This window comes from Schistocerca serialis, chromosome 6 (assembly GCF_023864345.2).
Source record: "Schistocerca serialis cubense isolate TAMUIC-IGC-003099 chromosome 6, iqSchSeri2.2, whole genome shotgun sequence".
NCBI classification, from domain to species: Eukaryota; Metazoa; Arthropoda; class Insecta; order Orthoptera; family Acrididae; genus Schistocerca; species Schistocerca serialis.
The window spans coordinates 476,601,036-476,621,152 of NC_064643.1; positions in this window are offsets into that span (position 1 = coordinate 476,601,036).

Consider the following 20,117-nt stretch of genomic DNA (forward strand, 5'->3'; position numbering starts at 1 on the left):
GACTTTACGACAGCAACCGGTAGTGACGATTCATCAAATATTGACGCAGGTGTTGACGAAAATTTTGACGATAGGCCGTCCACTACAAAAATTTCAAAATCTCAATCAGAGCCCATGTTAGTGCATGGCGTCACGTCTAATGACGCGGCGGGGGCGGAGACCTTGCAAACGGTAAATATTGCCGACATGTTACAAGTGCTAATGAAACAAAACGCCGAAAACATGGCAGCCTTAAAGGCACAATTAGAGACACAAAATGTACAGTTAAAAACACAAAATGACGAAATCAAATCTGATCTCATAGCAATCAAGATAGGTAATGACACTTTATGTAAGCGTGTGGAGCTTATAGACGCCACACTGTCCAAACAGATGACCGAACTCAGTACTAAATTTTCCCAGCTCAATACGAGACAGGAAGGGACTACAACTGACGTAGCACTTTTACAGACACAAGTAAAAAACCTTGATGTCACGTGTGAAGTTCTTACTGAACAAATTCAAACATATCCTTCAGTACATGACAATCTTGAAAAACGAATTGCTGACGTACAGAATAAATTTGACAATGTTGAACAACACCTGACTGACATCTTACAATCAGATGCCACAGCTCATTTTCAAAATATTAATAAAGAATTTCATGATTGGGTTGAGAACAAGGACAAACATGTTGATGGATGCTTGCGTGAAAATTTACCAACAATTGTGCACGACTCCGTAGCGCAATACATTACTAATAACAAACAGCTGATCAGTGACGCAGTACAATCCGTCACTGCACCCATGAGACAATTCACCGATCAACTACAGTCTGAATGTAACGAAAATATCAGTCAAAATGTACAGTTCAGAAACCAATATACATTCGAGTATGATACACACATTCCGCACACGACAAATACACAAGAACAAAACACACCACGACTACAACACATACCACGATGTGGAAACACAAACACAAGCTATTATCATGGTAAACCACAGCAACATTATCGTAATTACTCGCCAGCTGAACATACCAGTAATTACAGTGGAATAAATCCATATCACAATGCGAAGGAAGATGAAAGCTTAATGAAACACAGGCAATTTCAGATTTTTATCCCAGAAAAACGAACCATTCATCCGGTGATTTTTCTTAAGTCTTTTAGTAACGCATTTCCACGCACTTGGAGTGACCGGAAAAAGATTTCATATATTGTCGGTTGCATCCAGGGCGATGCGGCTGTCTGGGCATGCAGTCGGGCTGACGTATGTGCCACGTACAGTGAGTTTGAGCGTGCCTTTCTGAACAAGTTCTGGTCGCAATCCGTCCAGGAGCGGCTCAGAGGACAAATTTTAGAACCTGAAACTTTTAACAGTAAAAATGGTAACTTACGCAGATATTTTGAAAAATGCTTGAACATGGGACATTTTTTAGACGAACCAGTCGCAACGCGTGATATACTCCGAGCGTTGAAGGCCAAATTGCCTTTCAACATTAAAGAAAAACTTCTACATATCCCGGATGACGATTCAGATTATTTTTTAACAGCTTTAGATTCGGTTGACATGTTACTTGAAGATCAGCGCTTTGCGCGGCAAAACAGCAGCCACAATGTTTACACTAGTGGTATGCAAAACATGCAGGCTTGCCAACACAATTCTGGCGCGCCCACAGTTGGATACGCGGTACAACAAAAACAGCAAACTCACATGCCGTCTCAGTACGGAAATCAAAATCAACACGCGTATTCCAATGCAAACAATAGTTACAACAGTAATAACATTTCATGCGGCAATCCATACAAAAGGCACCGCGGTAATAACTACAACGGTAACAACGGATACAAAGGTAATAACAAAAACACAAACAGAAATAGAAATAATAATAACTACGAGCCAAGACAGCATCAAGGTTGGACTCGTAACGATCAGTACTTTCATTCAAACTCTGCTTTACCACAGCAGCCACCAGGTCAAAATTGGAGCATACCTTACGACCGACAGGTGAGTTATAATGCGCGGCAGCAGCAACGACCGCAAAAGTTTGGAGATCACAATAGGCAATATCCGAATGTGAATATAATGGAAATGACACCTGATGCACAGCCTCAATCTGTGTCAGTACCTAGTACAAATGCTAATCCAACAAACTAGAAACAGTCACTTCTATGCCCCGGGTCGTGGCTGAAGAATTCTTGGGGGGCGACTTCAATGTTAATCAGTTATTTGACACCACACTTGAACAACAGAATAATGATATGCCGAGTAATTCTAAACAAAAACTACCTGTTTTATTTATAAGATGCAACCACAATAACAATATATCAGATGAACTTTTACAAGACAGTACACAATGTCGTTTAAACACAAATGAAATTGTTTTAGCATCTACTACTGGTGTAGTAGGTGGGATTCCAACTACTATTATCCTAGATGCAGGTGCAGCTGTGAGCGTTTTGTCTTTTAATTTCTATGGAAAGATGTGTGAATTGGAACCTGTGCCTGAGTTTCCTGCCCAAAACTGTAAAATAACTACTGCACTAGGTAATAAGTCATGTGGGGTTGCGAAGCAAGTTTTTGTAAACGTTAAAATAGGTAATGGAACCGTACAGTGGCCATTCCTGGTTGTACAAAACCTTGTGACAAATTGCATATTGGGAATAGATATTATGAGCGAGAAGGACTGCATTATAGACTTCTCCAAAGGGAAATGTATTTTGAATGATAAAGGCAGTGTAACTATTATTGATTTGGACAGGAGAACTCTAAAGCATGACAAACGCTGTACAGGGTACAAGGTTCAGTTAGTGCTTGACAAAGACATTCAAGACATTCAAACACACTCATCTGACACAGAGATAATGGACTTGAAAACATTGCTTGATCATGGGATAAGTGAAGCTACATCTCTCAGTGTACATGAACGTATAAAGCTACAGGAAGTGTTATACAAATATTTACAAGTTTTTACCAAACGATTAGGTGTTATCAACACGTATGTGTGCAAGATTGAAGTTAAGCCTCACAAGATCTTCTACCACTGACATATAACGTACCGTTATTTCAACGACCTGCTGTGTGGCAAGAACTAGAACAAATTACAACATAGATAATAAGCAGTATAGAAATTTTCATTTCAGCGGTTCCAGTGACGCAGTTGAAGACAGAAGAACTTTTCTTTCAACGCCGCGGCACCACCGAGAAGACTGAATATTAAAGTAAAATTTATGATTACGTAGCAGTGGATGACATATTAATTTTTCACGGAACATTTGTTACTGAAGGTACCACTGACTTGGTGTGACACCTGACGAACTGACAGACGTCATCTGTGAAGCGATCTTTTACTTTGAGAAATAGATTAGACACACATCTCTCAACACGAAAAGCATCTATCAGTAGTCAAGGCCACACAGACACTCTACACATACGCACAAAAACGCGAGGAATCGAACATTTTCTCTCTCTTACTATTTTGAATATTTATTGAGTAGTGAAAACGCCTGGTCTTGCCTACTGATGTAATGAATGTTGTGTCTAACCTATCTTAATTTCAGATGACATCACAAAAAACATCGATAATATCCCAGCAAAACCGCTAAAGAGGATGTAAATATCTGCAATTCATGTAATCAAATGTGACACAATGTAATAACCTATAGCGATGTAATGATGATGTAAACATGTCTATGTGCAACTATATTATGTTTATGCTAAGAAAATATGTGACGTGTGTATGTATAATTACTTATTTTTTTAACTGATGTATAGTGTAACTGTTACTATGTAAAAATTTGAACAAAACGAGTGCCAAAAAGACATTGCATAGTGAACCACTGTTCACGGACATTAACGAACATTACTAACTCTGCAACTACGCGGAAACCTATGTGAAAGAAACTGTTAATGCCATTCATTATGCAGCGTATCTATGTAAACGCGATGAACGATTTCCTTGATTAATAACTACGAACATTTAGGTGAGCTATATTCAGCAAAAAACTGAAAATGTGAAGTGCATAATTCGTGCATCGTCTAGTGATATTACTACAGTACCCAACTTCAAGATGTTAACTGGATTAAATGGACACAAAGTGCCTGTCCAGAAAACAACACGACGGGTGGAAGAATTTTGGTTGGAACTTCAGGGAATGAAATGTTCTCGAAATGTGACGGACACTCTTACCTGGACTGTCCAAGGATCGACGCCAGCTATGTGCCGTCCGAGGTTCTGCAACCAAGCTTCCACGGAATATCGAAAACGAACTGCACGTGGACCAATTACTCGACGGGTCACGTCTGATCTGTAATAAGCAATGCTTTTAGTCACAACGAACTGCATCACTACGACTATAACGGAAATGAGAAATGGACACGCTTATGTATTAATCACGTTGTTATACAACGATGTTACTGTGATCAAAAAACTTTACCACGACGATACTAACCTGTAAAAAATTATTGTGTAGCGGATGAATATGAACTGTAATAACGACACGATGGGTATAGGTCAACGCACCTGAAAAATACGGACATTTTTCTTTGAAGTATTTCAAAACAATACTTTGTAACTAGAACATTCAACAATCTAAGTTGTATTGTGTTATAACAAATATTGTAAATTTAAAACTAAGTTACCTGTCATAGAATGTAGTCTTCATATGTAATCTTGGTTGAATATTTTCTTTGTGCAACGACTGAAAAACGCGCGCACACGAACAAAATGATCTGCAATACTGTGCCGCGTGATCTAACTGTACGATATAACGGCAGTGCCGCAGTTACACAGACGCTTCTGCGCATGCGCGCACTCTATCTGCCAACATTAGAACTTTTACGGCGAAATATTAATTAAATAAATAATCAGTGACAAATAAATAAAGCCTATGGCACACAACTGCAGCGCTGTGTCGCTGATAAAACAAAAGCACAATTACGTTACTCTTATGTTTGATTAAGAAAGAGAGAGCTCTGGTTGAAGTGGTGCGAGAAGCACGTATTTTAGTTTATTGTCTGGCACACCGCCATATTTCATGTTATAGAAGAATACTGCGAGTTGCAACCACACTAGGCACTCGATTCTGTAAAGAATTTATATTTATAAAAGTAAGTAGGATTATGAACTGTAGGCTTATTCATTGAATATATCTGATTTAACTAACTGTGTAACTTTTTTATGTTTAGTAGACAATCACCTCTGTACGACGTATTGACATGGCTGGCAAATTATTGTAATATTGAGATTTAGATTATGAGTCCGCACCTACCGCAGCAGTCTTTGGAAACGATTTAATTACGAAGTCCGATTATTCAGTTTTATTTCACGGTCAACTACGAGTAACATTGCCTTTACGAAAAAGCCATTGTCAAGCGTCTGATACTGAATAATTAAACGTCCACGTTCCAGATAAGCAAATCCAATTGCAATCACATTCACCATCATACAGATAGAATAATCAATATCTAAATAACAATATATTTTTTATTTATTTATTTATTTTATAGAACCGATTCCACAGTCCGAACGTGAAGAGAGGGGTTAGTGTAATTGTTTCATACAAACCATACAAAAAAGCACGGAAATATGTTTTTTAACACAAACCTACGTTTTTTTTTAATAGAACCACGTTAGTTTTGTTAGCACATCTGAACATATAATCAAATACGTAATCAGTGCCGTTTGTTGCATTGTAAAATGTTAATTACATCCGGAGATATTGTAACCTAAAGTTGACGCTTGAAACTTCCGACGTTCAGTTGCATGTTGTAACAAACACGGGCCACGGTCGGCGAGAAGCATCTGCAGGGACATGTTTACGATGACGACCGTGTTTACGAGTGTGGCTGTAGTGCACTGTTTTGGTTTGGTCTAGCTGTCTCAGTGTCCGCATGTAGCGCTTGCTGCTATTGTTATTCTGCATTCGTCTCCGGACGCAGACCAACTGTAGTACACCGTGTTACCAGACGTCTGTGATAGTGTAGTGTTGTAGGAACTGTGACCATTGTGTATTCGAACTCTGAAAAGGCGGAGATGATACTTATCTACGGCGAGTGTCGACGAAATGCAGCTGAAGCCTGCAGGGTGTATGCAGAACGGTACCCGGACAGAGAGCATCCAACGTGCCGCACATTGCAAAACATCTACCGCCAACTGTATGCAACAGGTATGGTCGTAGCACGCAAACGGGTCCGTAACAGCCCCGTCACAGGAGAAGCGGGTGCAGTTGGTGTGTTAACCGCTGTTGCCATGAACCCACACATGAGTACACGGGACACTGCGAGAGCCGGTGGACTGAGTCAAAGTAGTGTCATGCGCATACTGCATCGTCACCGCTTTCACCCGTTTCATGTGTCGCTACATCAGCAATTACATGGTGATGACTTTAATCATCGAGTGCAATTCTGTCAATGGGCATTAACAGAGAATGCGTTGCAGTTCTACCTGTTTACCGATCAAGCGGGTTTCACAAACCATGGGGCAGTCTATCTACGGAACATGAATTACTGGTCCGTGGACAATCCTCGCTGGCTCAGACAGGTAGAGCGACAGCGACCGTGGACTGTAAATGTATGGTGCGGAATCATTGGCGACCACCTCATTGGTCCTCACTTCATTGCAGGGGCCCAAACAGCTGCAACATATATCGCGTTTCTACAGAATGATCTGCCAACGTTGCTCGAAAATGTTCCACTGGAAACGCGTCGACGTATGTGGTATCAGCATGATGGTGCACCTGCACATTCCGCAATTAACACTAGGCTGACCCTTGACAGGATGTTCGACGGGCGTTTCATAGGACGTGGAGGACGCATAAATTGGCCAGCCCGTTCTCCTGATCTTGCACCTCTGGACTTCTTTCTGTGGGGTACGTTAAAGTAGAATGTGTACCGTGATGTGCCTACAACCCCAGAGGATATGAAACAACGTATTGTGGCAGCCTGCGGCGACATTACACCAGATGTACTGCAGCGTGTACGACATTCATTACGCCAGAGATTGCAATTGTGCGCAGCAAATGATGGCCACCACATTGAACATCTATTGGCCTGACTTGCTGGGACACACTCTATTCCACTCCGTAATTGAAAACGGAAACCACGTGTGTACGTGTACCTCACCCCTCATGGTAATGTACGTGTGCGTCAGTGAAAGAGACCAATAAAAAGGTGTTAGCATGTGGACGTAATGTGCTGTTCCAGTCTCTTCTGTACCTAAGGTCCATCACCGTTCCCTTTGGATCCCTACGTAATTCGATGCTCTCCGATACACACGATCGAACAGCGGAGGAGTGGTACTCAAGCGTCAACTTTAGGTTACAATATCTCCGGATGTAATTAACATTTTACAATGCAAAAACGGCACTGATTACGTATGTGTTTATATGTTCAGATGTGATAACAGAACTAACGGGGTTCCATTTAAAAAAACGTAGGTTTGTCTTAAAAAACATATTTCCGTGCATTTTTTTTATGGTTTGTATTAACCAATCACACTAGCCCCTCTCCTCACGTTCGGTCTGTGGAATCGATTCATCAGTATTTGATGTGGTTTACGAAATATATCCAGCGGTAATGTTAGGTGACTCACCCTGGCCGGCCGGAGTGGCCGAGCGGTTAGAGGCGCTACAGTCTGGAACCGCACGACCGCTACGGTCGCAGGTTCGAATCCTGCCTCGGGCATGGATGTGTGTGATGTCCTTAGGTTAGTTAGGTTTAAGTAGTTCTAAGTTCTAGGGGACTTATGACCACAGCAGTTGTGTCCCATAGTGATCAGAGCCATTTGAACCATTTGACTCACCCTGTGTATAAAGATAATCTGTGTTAAATTAATCCTGTGACTTTTGAAGTAATGAATTCGATGTACATGTTCTTCGCAAAATCAAAAATATCAATTCATTTTGAAACACGAATAGGCGGCCTAGTAACTGTTAATGATTATCTCTGGCGGAAATCGCAAAACAACGCCGCTACTGCAATGACAGATAGCGTCGTGTGGCGTGGCTTCACGTATCTCGACGAGGTGGAGAACACTGGTTGGCCATAGAAAAAGAACACTACACCTACTCTGCTCGTGGAAGTGCCAGCAGGCAGCAATAGGAGGCGTCACAAATAGCTTCCGACGTGGGGCTCGAAGGTAAAAAGTCAACAATATACAGTTCACACATGTTAATTTGTGAATTATTTTGTGACTGTATACGAACGAAATGACCATTCGTGTAAACGTGCTCGTGTTATATGTTCGCTGTTTTCGAGAAACTACGCACAGGGTGACAGGAAGGAAGTGCTACAACGAACTGAAAGCGATAGACGTCGTGCCTGTGGGAGGCACACATACAGGTGTTATAAAAAATGCAAAACCCAAGTACGTATCGAAATAATTGACAAGAGGAGCTTACCGTAATAATCGATATTTAAAGTTTGAGTCATAGTTCTGCTTTGGTTAAACACATTGTAACAGCTGGTGGATGACTATGGCAATTTTGTTGCACGGTCGAATTTTATTGTAGCCTAGACAGTGTTTGTGTATTAAGTATCTGTAATTGTGTTAGTGTTGATTGGTATTAATCTGTAGCATTTGACCATGTCAGAGAAGTCCTATAGGTTGAGATCTATTGCAGAGGATGTGAACAAAGATATGACTAAAGAGGAGAGAATAAAAATGGATGATAATAGGATAGAAGACCTATTCCCTGAACAGATGAATAAGCCAGGAGAATTACAGTCATCGTATGGAACCAATATAGATTCGTTATTTGTGATGGAAACGACTGAAAGCAACACGTCGGAATGTAGGTAATCAATAGTGCTTCCACTGTACGACATAGCAGAATGGGTAGCCCCACAAATGAATTCGGGGTGGGTGCTTTTTTTTTACTTTTTAATTAAATTTAAAGAGGATATATTACAGACTACTCAAGAACAGGATCGAAAGGATCAAGAAATCGTTAGAGACTCAAAACAAGAAAAGAGACAATAGAACTCGAGAAACTGAGGCTGGACTTAGTCAGCAAGAAGTAAAAATGGTACCCTACAGGAATCGGTAAATACTTTAGAAAAGATGTGAAAGATAAACGTAAAGAGCAGTCTACTGTGTCTGACAGAATAGATAATCTATCGATCAAAGTAAAACACCTACAGCTAACAAACAAAGAGTATATTCACGATTATTTAATGAGAAAGACGTAATGACTGAGGAATAAATGTCCGAGTGGATAGAGACTGAATCAGAGGAGGTATGATCTCAAGTAAAGAGCGCTGTATAGTCAGTAAATCGATCAAGCAGGAAGCATCGGCCCCTGGAAATACTGAAATGGTAGAACAACATAAAGCCGAGTTTCATATATTAAATAAAGGGTAATGTCAGAAATTTTCACTTGGCAGAGTCAAACCACAATCGATTATCTCGAATGGGATCCATCTGTGTAATCCATCTGACCCAAATCTTCTGCTCATTATGAATTATAAACAAAGAAATGCATACATGACCTCTAACAGACTTAGTTCGAATAACTCTCAGTAATTAAGTACGATTACGGAGTGTGAATAATCATAATATTTCACAGTGTGTACACCACTTCAAGAATTATGGCAGAAGCAAACATGTGGAGTATTTCTTGTATCAAGTGTCACTTCCTATTTCAATCGCTCACGAAAAATGCAGTGTAATAACTGTTAATGGTCTAAACCTAGTAATGGTATGTCATGTCGTTAGCTTCCTTCCTATTAGCATAAATTTATACAGCTTCCATAAAACCTCAGCTCATGTGACTTCAACGAAGTTCTTGTACCAATGTCGTTCGTCGAATTATAGCAGTTCATTTTCTTATCTTAAAAATATAAGGCACTTAGCGTAAGCAAAACAAGCAATAGCGAGTAAATATACCAGTAGAGAACAGAATGTCAAAAAGTGGATGCAGCACAATCCTTACAACCAGGCTCTGCCAAGCGAACAATCTATAATTAATCCAATAGCGTGACCTAAACTCTATGTTCATACACAGTATATCAGCATTTCTATATACCAAATTAAAGAGTAGTTATGACAACAACAGATATGTATAAATATGCAATCCATACGCAAAGCAGTAAACATGTCATTAGCATCATATCAGCATAAGCAAATAAATGTTCATATGTCATCCTAATAAGTAAACATGAAGGCGCAAGCAGATAAATCACAAAGTATAACTTACATACCTAACCACATCAGCACAATTAATCAGGTGACAATTATAATTTAAATAAATAAGCACAGCAGGCACATAATAAAAAAATATGACATCAGTGAAAAAGCAGTGCAGCCAAGCGATGCATAATATACACAAGTTACAACCCAGTTCATTAATAATCATTGTCAAAATTAGTTAATGTACGCAAGCACATCGCTTCACAAGTAAATTCATAGAACATGAAATTAGCACAAAGTATGAATCACGTAATCGTGAGCAGCAAATCACGTCTAAAGTACGTACCTAAGTGGAAATATGTTACCTGAAAAATAAACTCAATTAATAGTTACCTTTTTAGTTTATTAGTTTCTTCTTGGAAATTACATTCTTCCTGAAAATTTCTCGATAGCAAGTCGCCCTTACGTCGGAGACACACAGAATTTACCTGAAGTTCTTAAATATTTTATAGAACCGTATCCTGAAAAATACTGAATGTTAATAACAGAATTCATCAAGTCACTATAGCTTTATACTGAATTTAATCGTAGAAATTAAACTGTGTATTTGTTTACGGCTGTCAGTGCATTCGCACTGAGCGCTCGATCAGCTGTAGGCGCGTGACGTAGGAAGCAATTGTTCGCGGTCAACGACTGCCTTGTGCGGCGCGCAGACTTGACTGTTGCTTTGAGTATGTGCCGCCGCCAAAACACAGCGCGGTATCCTTGTACTCTCCGCATGTTTACATCTAGCTGTTGGTTTCTCAAAAGTATGTCATTCCACAAAAATTTTGACGTTTGATATATGATGTATTCCCGTAGAGCGTCGTGATTTAAGAGTTTCTACTTCAACAGTGTTATCATGAATAATTTTGCGAATTCTATATGGACCGTTATAAAGCAAAAAAAATTTGCGACACAAGCCTTTTCCTTTGTGAGACAAACGATGAGACTTAATTAACACTTTCTGACCAACTGACAAGATTTTTAAACGACCAGGACGTTTAGCTGATCTCTCTCTTCTAGCAGCCGCAGATGCAATATTTCGTAGAGCCAGGTTGACAAGTTCAGAATGCCGCAGTTTCCGTGAAGGCGGAAAAGGAACTATTTCAGATATGCGATTTGCCGGTGCTTTGTTTTTTAATATTTGTATAGGCGGTAAAGAAGCTGAATCATTAGGAAGTTCATTCAGAATGTTTTGAAAAATATGAAGATACTGATCCCACATTCTGTGATTCTGATGACAATAAAGACGACACAATTTATTGATTTCCTTCATCCATCTCTCTGAAGCGTTAGATTGTGGGTGAAAAAGTGAAATGAAAATTGGTTTAATTTTACGACGCTGTAGAGTACGAAGCCAAATTTTAGAACGAAACTGTGATCCATTATCTGATATAACCTTGTCAATATGACCAACTTGTTTAAGAAAATGTTTGATGAAAGCATTGGATACTGAACGAGCTGTTGCTTTGCGTAAAGGTGTAAAACACACATATTTTGACGTCAGTTCCACTGCTACGAAAATGTACGCAAAACCATTAGTAGATCGAACCACTGGACCGAACAAATCGACTGCAGCCATCTCCTTTAATTTCGCTGGAATGATAGGAAACAACGGTGCTCTGTGAGAAACTGTTGGCGGCTTAGCCTTTTGACATAATTTGCATTTGGCAAGAACAGATCGAATACGTTTTTCCATATTACTGAAATTACAATTTTCTCGTAATTTATGAAAGCATTTTCTGGGACCAAAGTGTGCATAACTGAAATGCATATACCAAATCAATTTATTGACCCACTCATCAGGAATACAAACTAACCAAACAGAGTTGTCGAGCGATTTTCGTTTAGAAAGAATGTCATTGCGAATTAAATAATGCTGTCTAATCGCTACGCTTTCCTTTCTCCTCCACTTCTCCTTAATGTCCTTCCAGATTGGATCCTTATTTTGCTCCTTAGCGATGTCCTGGAGCGAAGACGAAATGAAGTTCTCAAACACAACACCTTGAATATACATCAAACAATAATTGTTTTCTATGCAGTCCTCTTCAGCACTTTGTTTCAAACCAATAGGTGCACGTGATAAAGCATCAGCAACAATATTTGAAGAACCCTGTATGTAAACAATAATAAAGTCAAATTCCTGTAGGTACAACGCCCATCGTGACAATCTGCCATGAGTTAATTTTGTCGACATGAGAAATTCCAGAGCTCGATGATCGGTGTAAACCTTCGTATGTCTACCAAACAAAAATGTCCGAAATTTTGTAAAAGCCCAAACAACAGCCAAAGCTTCAAGTTCCGTAATCGAATAATTCTTTTCTGATTTAGAGAGGACACGACTTCCAAATGCAATAGTTTTCTGTACTACAACGCCGTTTTCTTCTATCTCTTGAAATAAATGTGCACCTAGGCCTTTGTATGATGAGTCCGTTGCCAAACAAAATTCTTTAGATAAACCCGGATGTGAAAGAAGTGGAGCAGCAACTAAAGCATCACGAAGCTGTTCAAATTCTGACTGAGCTTCCTCATCCCAGCACCAATTAGATTTCTTTCCAGATAGTTCACATAAACGAGGGGTGGCCAAATCGTCCAATCTAACAAAGCGTCGAAGAAAATTACAGACACCAAGGAAGCTACGAACATCACGTTTCGTGGTAGGAACAGCATAATTACGAATAGCGTCTAATTTCTCTGGATCAGGAAGAATACCTTCTGTAGAAATAATGTGACCGAGAAATTTCACCTGAGAACGACCAAATTCAGATTTTTCTAAGTTCACTGTAATGCCAACTCTTGCAAAGATACGTAACAATGAATCCAAAATTTTGTTGTGCTCACTCCAAGAATGTTTAGCAATAAGAATATCGTCAACATATGAAGTAATGTTGTCACGAAGATAAACAGGTAAAATTTCATTTAAACTACGAATGAATGCTGCTGAAGATACAGTAAGTCCAAACGGTAATTTCCGAAACTGGTAACAGTTACCAAAGGCTAAAAAGGCAGTATATTTTCTACAATCAGGGTGGAGTTCTATTTGCCAAAAACTTGCGCGCATATCAATCGTGGATAAAACTTTAATTCCATGGAAATGTTGAAGAAGTTCATCTAAATTTTGTGGACGGTCAGTTTCAGGAATGATGATATTATTTATCTGTCTGGAATCCAGAACCAAACGAATTGACCCATCCTTTTTAAGAACAACGTGTAATGGACTGGTATAAGGACTGACTGCATGCTCAATAATGCCCTGATCTAACATGTACTGAAGTTCATTCTTAACCTTGTCTCTGTAAGCCAAAGGAATAGCGTACGTTTTCCCCCGAAATGGTGTGTGTTCTTTTACTTTAAATAAATATTGTAAGCCTTGTATAGTTCCTGTGTGATGACTAAATACTGTAGCATGTGAAGTCAAAATGTGGTGCAGCTCTTCTCTTGCAACGTCATCTGGCACTTCAGCTTTCTTAACCTTTTCATTAATTAATTCTTCGCTACTAATTATATCATCCATCGCGTCTCTGTATCTATGGTCATTGTCATGAATAAACACACTGTCGTCATAATGCTCAACGAATACATCAGAAGTAAGAAACCTTAAACATGTTGTATCTGACTCAGATCTTGTTAAACACTCGAAAAATTTCAAACATTTCGGCATTCCGGCAACAGTCAAATACACACTTCCTTCTTTAAAGTTCAAAATTGCCTTATGTGCGTTAAGAAACTCCATACCTAATATAATTTGGGTACCGAGTAATGGAACAATAATAAAATTATCAGAAAATTCGTATCCTTGACAAATGAAATTTAAGTTGGTCTGTTGTTTGACTTCCACACTTTTTCCAGAAATAGCACCTCGAATTGTAGTTTTAGAAATAGGTAACACAGGACAGGCAATAGTTCTTTCACATATACGAAAAACTGATTCACTAATGACATTCAATGGGCTCCCAGAATCTAAAACTGCAGTGAACTTATTCTTACCCACACATACTTCAATAACAGGATGTAAAAATGCGTCTACATTATTTTCCTTTTCATCTAACAAAATGTCTCTCATGTCTTCCAGGCGTACGTAGTGTAAAGTCGTAGTGTCATTACTTTCTGAACCGTCTATATTGCTGCCAGAAGCCGAAGCTGCAAGTCATTGTCGATTGTTTGCGTCACGTCTTTGATTATTCGCGTCATTTCGCGGATCAATTTCTACTATTTGCACTTGTCTCTCTGAAGTTCTGTCACGTGGAGGATGCCAATTAGGTCCCTCCTGTCTGTTAGATGCAAATTCTTGGTTGTGTCTGTTATTAAAATTTCTGTTTTCCTGTCTGTCTGCATAACTACTTCTTGTGTAATTTCGACTGTCACTTCTGAAATTATTGTTGTATCTACTACCCTGGTTATTTCTGTAGTAAGAATTTCTATTACTGTATGAATAATTTCTGTCCTGATGATACCGATTACTGTTTCCGTATGATTGATCATTCCGGTACGAATTACCGTTATTGTCTGTGTAATTTCTGTTAGAACGTCTGTTATTGTCATAAGGCTGGTATCTGTTGTCCTGTCTGTTACGTCTGTCATTCTCAAAATTACCGCTATAACGTCCGTTCCGACCACTATCCCTTTTCTCTGGATATCTATTGTAATTACTGTTACTGAAAAAGTTACAAGAGGTCCCGTCATCGTTGTCATACTCAAGTTCTTGCAACAAAGTCTTAAAAGTCTCAATGTCGTCTTTACATCTTCCGGCTAAAGCAATTTGTCTTATGGATTGTGGCAGCTTAGTTAAACAAATGCGAATTAATTCAGTCGGGCTGTAAGGGTTGGAAAGGAACTGATTCTTTCGAATCATGTCTTCAAAATATTCTGCTGGCGTGCGGAACTCAGACTGTTTGAAATTACGTGCATAATAAGACTGTGTTTGACTCTGTCTTGCGTGTTTTCGGACCAATATGCCGATAGAAATGCATGATAAAAATCATTCAGATTATTACAATCTCTAATGAGTGCGCGCATCCGCGTCGCCGGTTCGTTTTCTAAATATCCACACATAAATTCCAGTTTGTGACTTAGTGGCCAATTTGGTGGAAGTGCGTACATAAATTGATCTAGCCATGCACATGGATGTATGTCATTCTTAGAATTGCGGAAGATCTTAAATTTCCGGACAGTCAAAAAGTGTTTATAGTCAAAGTTTTCGCCTCGTGGCGACAAAGACCTACCGCGTCTGTCCCAGTCCGAATGTCGATTATTGTCAAGTTCGCGCGCCTGGCGCTCTCTTGTTGCTTCTCGTAAATGAAATCAATTACTTTCTTCATACCCCTCTGCTATCTGTGATTCTAAGTTCCTTCTACTGTCCTTTCCTACTATTTCGCCTTCAATTTGTTTGACTTGCTTTCGTAATGCCTCAAATTCCCTTTTCACGCGTTCATTAAATTTTCCCTGATTTTCAACATGCTTATTTATGTTCTGGTATTCTTCGGTTTCTGCAAATGGCAATCGAGCTGTATCATCCGAATCTCTATCCCCATGTAAACTAAGATTTGTCAGTTTATCTGAAATTTCCTCAACTCTTTCCGATAAGTCACCTATTTTTTCTTTCTGTTTATTTACGTCTTCCGTAAGTGTCGCGACTCGGGTTTCAGTACTGACACATTTGGTAGTTACCTGTTCATATTGTTGTGTTAGGTTATTTAATCTGTCATTTGGCACGGATTCCTCGATTCTCTCAAATATTTCTTCCTTATCCTTTGCACGTTGTAAATTTAACTCTGAAAATTTCTGTACTATCACGCGATCTCTTTCTTCCTGTTCTCTATCCTGTTCCCTTTGTCTGATTTCTACTGCAATTAATCTATTATTGTGAGCATTCAAAATTGTTTGTACTTCTTCTCTGATTTCTTTCTTTAATTCATCTTTCATATTTTTGAAACATGTCCCTATTCGTGAATCTATCCGTGTTTCCAAAGTTCCCATCTCTGTTTTAAATTCAGATCCCATCCGTGTTTCCATTGTTCCTACATCAGTTTTTAATTCAGATCGTAAAGTTCCTATCTCTGTTTTAAATTCAGATCCTAACTGTGATCCCACTGAGTCTAACCGTGATTCCATTGTTCCCATCCATGTTTCCATTGTTCCCATCTGTGTTTTTAATTCAGATCCAAACCGTGTTTCCATTTTTAATATAGCACTCATCAACTGCCCCATAGTAACTGATTCGAAACTCCTTTCGCCCCTAACATTTCCCGCAAAACCAGTTGCCTTCGTCATAGCTGTAAAGCTATCTGTGTTCGATATTAATTCAGAATCTTCTATCGTTAATCTCGTATTCTGTGAATTTTCTGATTGAGAAAAATTTTGAAATGGGTCCGGACTATTTTCCCGACTTATTACATTGTTTTCCACTTCATTATTCATCGCACTGTTTTCCTCTGTTGGCGAGTTCGCCATGTTAACAATTTCGTCATTCTCACTATTCATCATTTTTGCCTTTTTCATTGATCGCGTAATCATTTACAAAACATAAAAAAAATTCGTCACTGTACGAAAATTACACACAATGACTCCTTATCTCCAACAATACCATTCACATGAAATGTTTCCCTCAAACACGATTAACAAACAATTGACATAATTGCACTAGATTGTCAAATGCGTAAACAAGACAACAAATCAAATTCTGAGAAAAAATACCATTAGAAGAATGACAATTACCAAATCTACACATGCAAAATAGACTACAATTACTAACTACAAATTACTGCAACAATACTACCATCTACTATTTTTACAATCAGAAGAATCCAAGGGACGATCCGAAGCAGCGGTCGCCACGTGCATGGGGGCTTAATTAAATATGATTGAAAATACTTTTTAAATTTTTCGTAGCTGTATGTCCGATTACGCTGTGTCTCGTAAACGGTTGGCCCTGACTAGTATTATTACGCAATCTGACTGCTTAGAACAACAACAAAGAATGAAATGAAAATTTTCATTAACACAATTAATTAATTAAGTCCCCAGCAACTATAAAATCTACGAAGCCAACAAGCACAAGTGTAGCTGTTCTGTATGTGGTAGTATGACTCAACGCACATCTGGCACGGTTCTTCTTCAACAAGACAAGAATTTTAAATACCAATTATACTGACGTGATAAAAGAAAATTAGAAAAACTATAATTACGCAAGAAAACCAGAATTACACTCTAATACACGAGCACAAGCCAGATGCTTTGTTGACTGAACCTGTAATGATGCATTATTTGAGACACACAAATAATAAAAGAACATAGTGGTTTTTACCTTCATATATATTGACGAAATGCACTCTGATCATTACAATATCTTCATTAGAATAACATCTGCTATCTCTCCCATCAAATAACTGGATAAAACATGGAACAAACACTCCTTACTACAACCTCTCGACAAGCCTTGCCCACTCGCACATCATTACAATATCTTCATTAGAATAACATCTGCTATCTCTCCCATCAAATAGCTGGATAAAACATGGAACAAACACTCCTTACTACAACCTCTCGACAAGCCTTGCCCACTCGCACATCTCAACACTGACTGCCACGAGACCTCGACAGGCACTGACTACCACGAGTTCTTAACAGGCACTCACTACTACGAGCTCTGCCCACGCACTCTGCCTGCTACGAGTTCTTAACAGGCACTGTGGAGGCGGCTTAATAATACTCTTTGGCGCAATCTCTGGCGCAGTGGCTCAGTGTAGCCACCTTTCAGTGCTTTGTAGATTTTACAGAGCAATGGTGAATACGGAACCACCCAGTGACTGTCAATGTCAACTGTTGTACCGTTTGACATGCTTAATTGATGTGATTGACCACCATGGTCAGTGTCTCTACGACGATACAATGGATCACAATCGCTATTAGTGATTGTATCATTTATACAATTTTTTGGAAAACGTTTCGTACATTTTCCATTGTCCACGCACGGCGCCGTCATGTTTATGGCACCGCATCGACCATGGATCATGTTAGCGGTAACAATCTCATACAATTCTTGATCGATATTCCGATCCAGAATTTCTGCTGAGATAATTTTATCAATTTCTTCAGACTGTATTTTGTCGGCCAACCAAATCAAAATATGCGCGTGTGGCATACCTTGTTTTTGCTATTCAACAGAATACAGCCAGCAACATGTTTTGCCAGATACAGAGGAATGTATAATCAAGTTCATCAACGATTTTAATTTTTGTCTGAAGACACGTGCAGTGATATCGTGCCGATCTATTGCAGCTTGACCTGCAATAACGCAATTTTAATTTCATGCCATTTTAGATCACACGTAAATGTAAGGAAAAATCTGGTCGTCCGTACGCGCGCACAAAAGTCATGGCATCTTGAATATATAATTGCATATGACGTGGGCTACCAATATGTGATGATGGAAGAATATATGAAGTACCTATGTCGTTGATATTAGTTATTCCATCTACGTTGCCAACAGTAGCATAACGCAAATGAATGTATTCCTCAGCTCGAAGTTTCGCTTGATTATACCTGATGTATCGTAATCGCTCGCTTTCAATTTTCGCATCCATATCAACGATATATCATAAACAGCTGGCGGCATCAGAGAATATTGTCTTCATTGGCACGAATCATCAACCGATATGCGTAGAAGTTCATCGCGCTCAGTTTCTTGCTGGTTTCTGCACCTGCAAAGTAAAAATATAATTAGACAAAAAGAAATTAATCGTGCATAAAAAAATATTAGGTAATGACATGTGTAGATTGTACCTGTTGTGGGATTTCTTTGTTTGATATTTAAATGATATCCATCTTCGCCTTTCCAAAATATCGATGGATATTGCAAAGCGTCGTAAGAGCGATGACTGTCTTCGATCGTATGCATTGTGTTATCTCTGCGTTGGATTCGTGTATCTCGACTTTCAAATGCGTCGCCATAACAACTGCAACTTCATTAATGGTCGGTGCATTATATGGGCCCGCGTGCTGCCCAGATGGTACTTTGTCTTCTTTGATGACGATAGTATAGTAGTCGTTTTGCAGTCTGTTTGAAACGGTATTGAACAACTGGACCAACTGGTTGTTATTCTGTAAAAACGGTTCTAAAATACCCAAAATTTCTCGCTCCTCCATCGGCTCGATATGGTTGTACTGGCAGCGTGCGTTTATTTGCTGCTCCTCATCACCCATGAAGTAGATTTGCAGAAATTTTGAATCGGTATCAGGCATCGGCATTAAAGAACAAATTTGATGATACACTTGGCCCTGAATCTTAAACGTTGATTGAAAATTGCAACCATCCTCATTCTGAACGATTTTTCTTCCAGACGCGCAGCAGAAACCGGCCGATTCACCTTTGTATTAGAGTGCATGACGGTGTTGGCATTGTTTGTTCATAGCACCGATTACAATTTGTGAATGTGACGAATAGTCGATGTCCGACTCATATTCAAAGGCAAGGCGAAGAAGTGATGCACGTGTCAATGGGCGATACACTTGCAAACGCTGTTGTTCACGTGTTCTGAATGTGTCGGTGACTCGTTGACGGGCCAGTCTTTGTCTCAATGCATTAGCTCGTAGGAATTCGTTGCGTTGCTCTTGACTTTCATTAGCATGTCTGATTGCAGGTTGGTTTCTTAAATTTTCATTGTCCGTGAATTGATCTTCTGCCGATCTATTTAACCGACGGTTCTGGACTAATTGTGAATTCCGAGTCCGTTGACGAATATTTCCTCCTCGTCCACGAAGATGTGGCACTGTTTTATGTACGTAACTTATATTTGAATATAATACACTTAATATTCACTCAAATGCGACACCTGAAATATCAGAAGACACCGTACAAAAAAATTAAAATGTCAGAATAACGAAACACACATTATACACTCAAATTAAAATGTCGAAAAATAAACGAAATCCTATGCACGTAACTTATATCTGAATATAATAC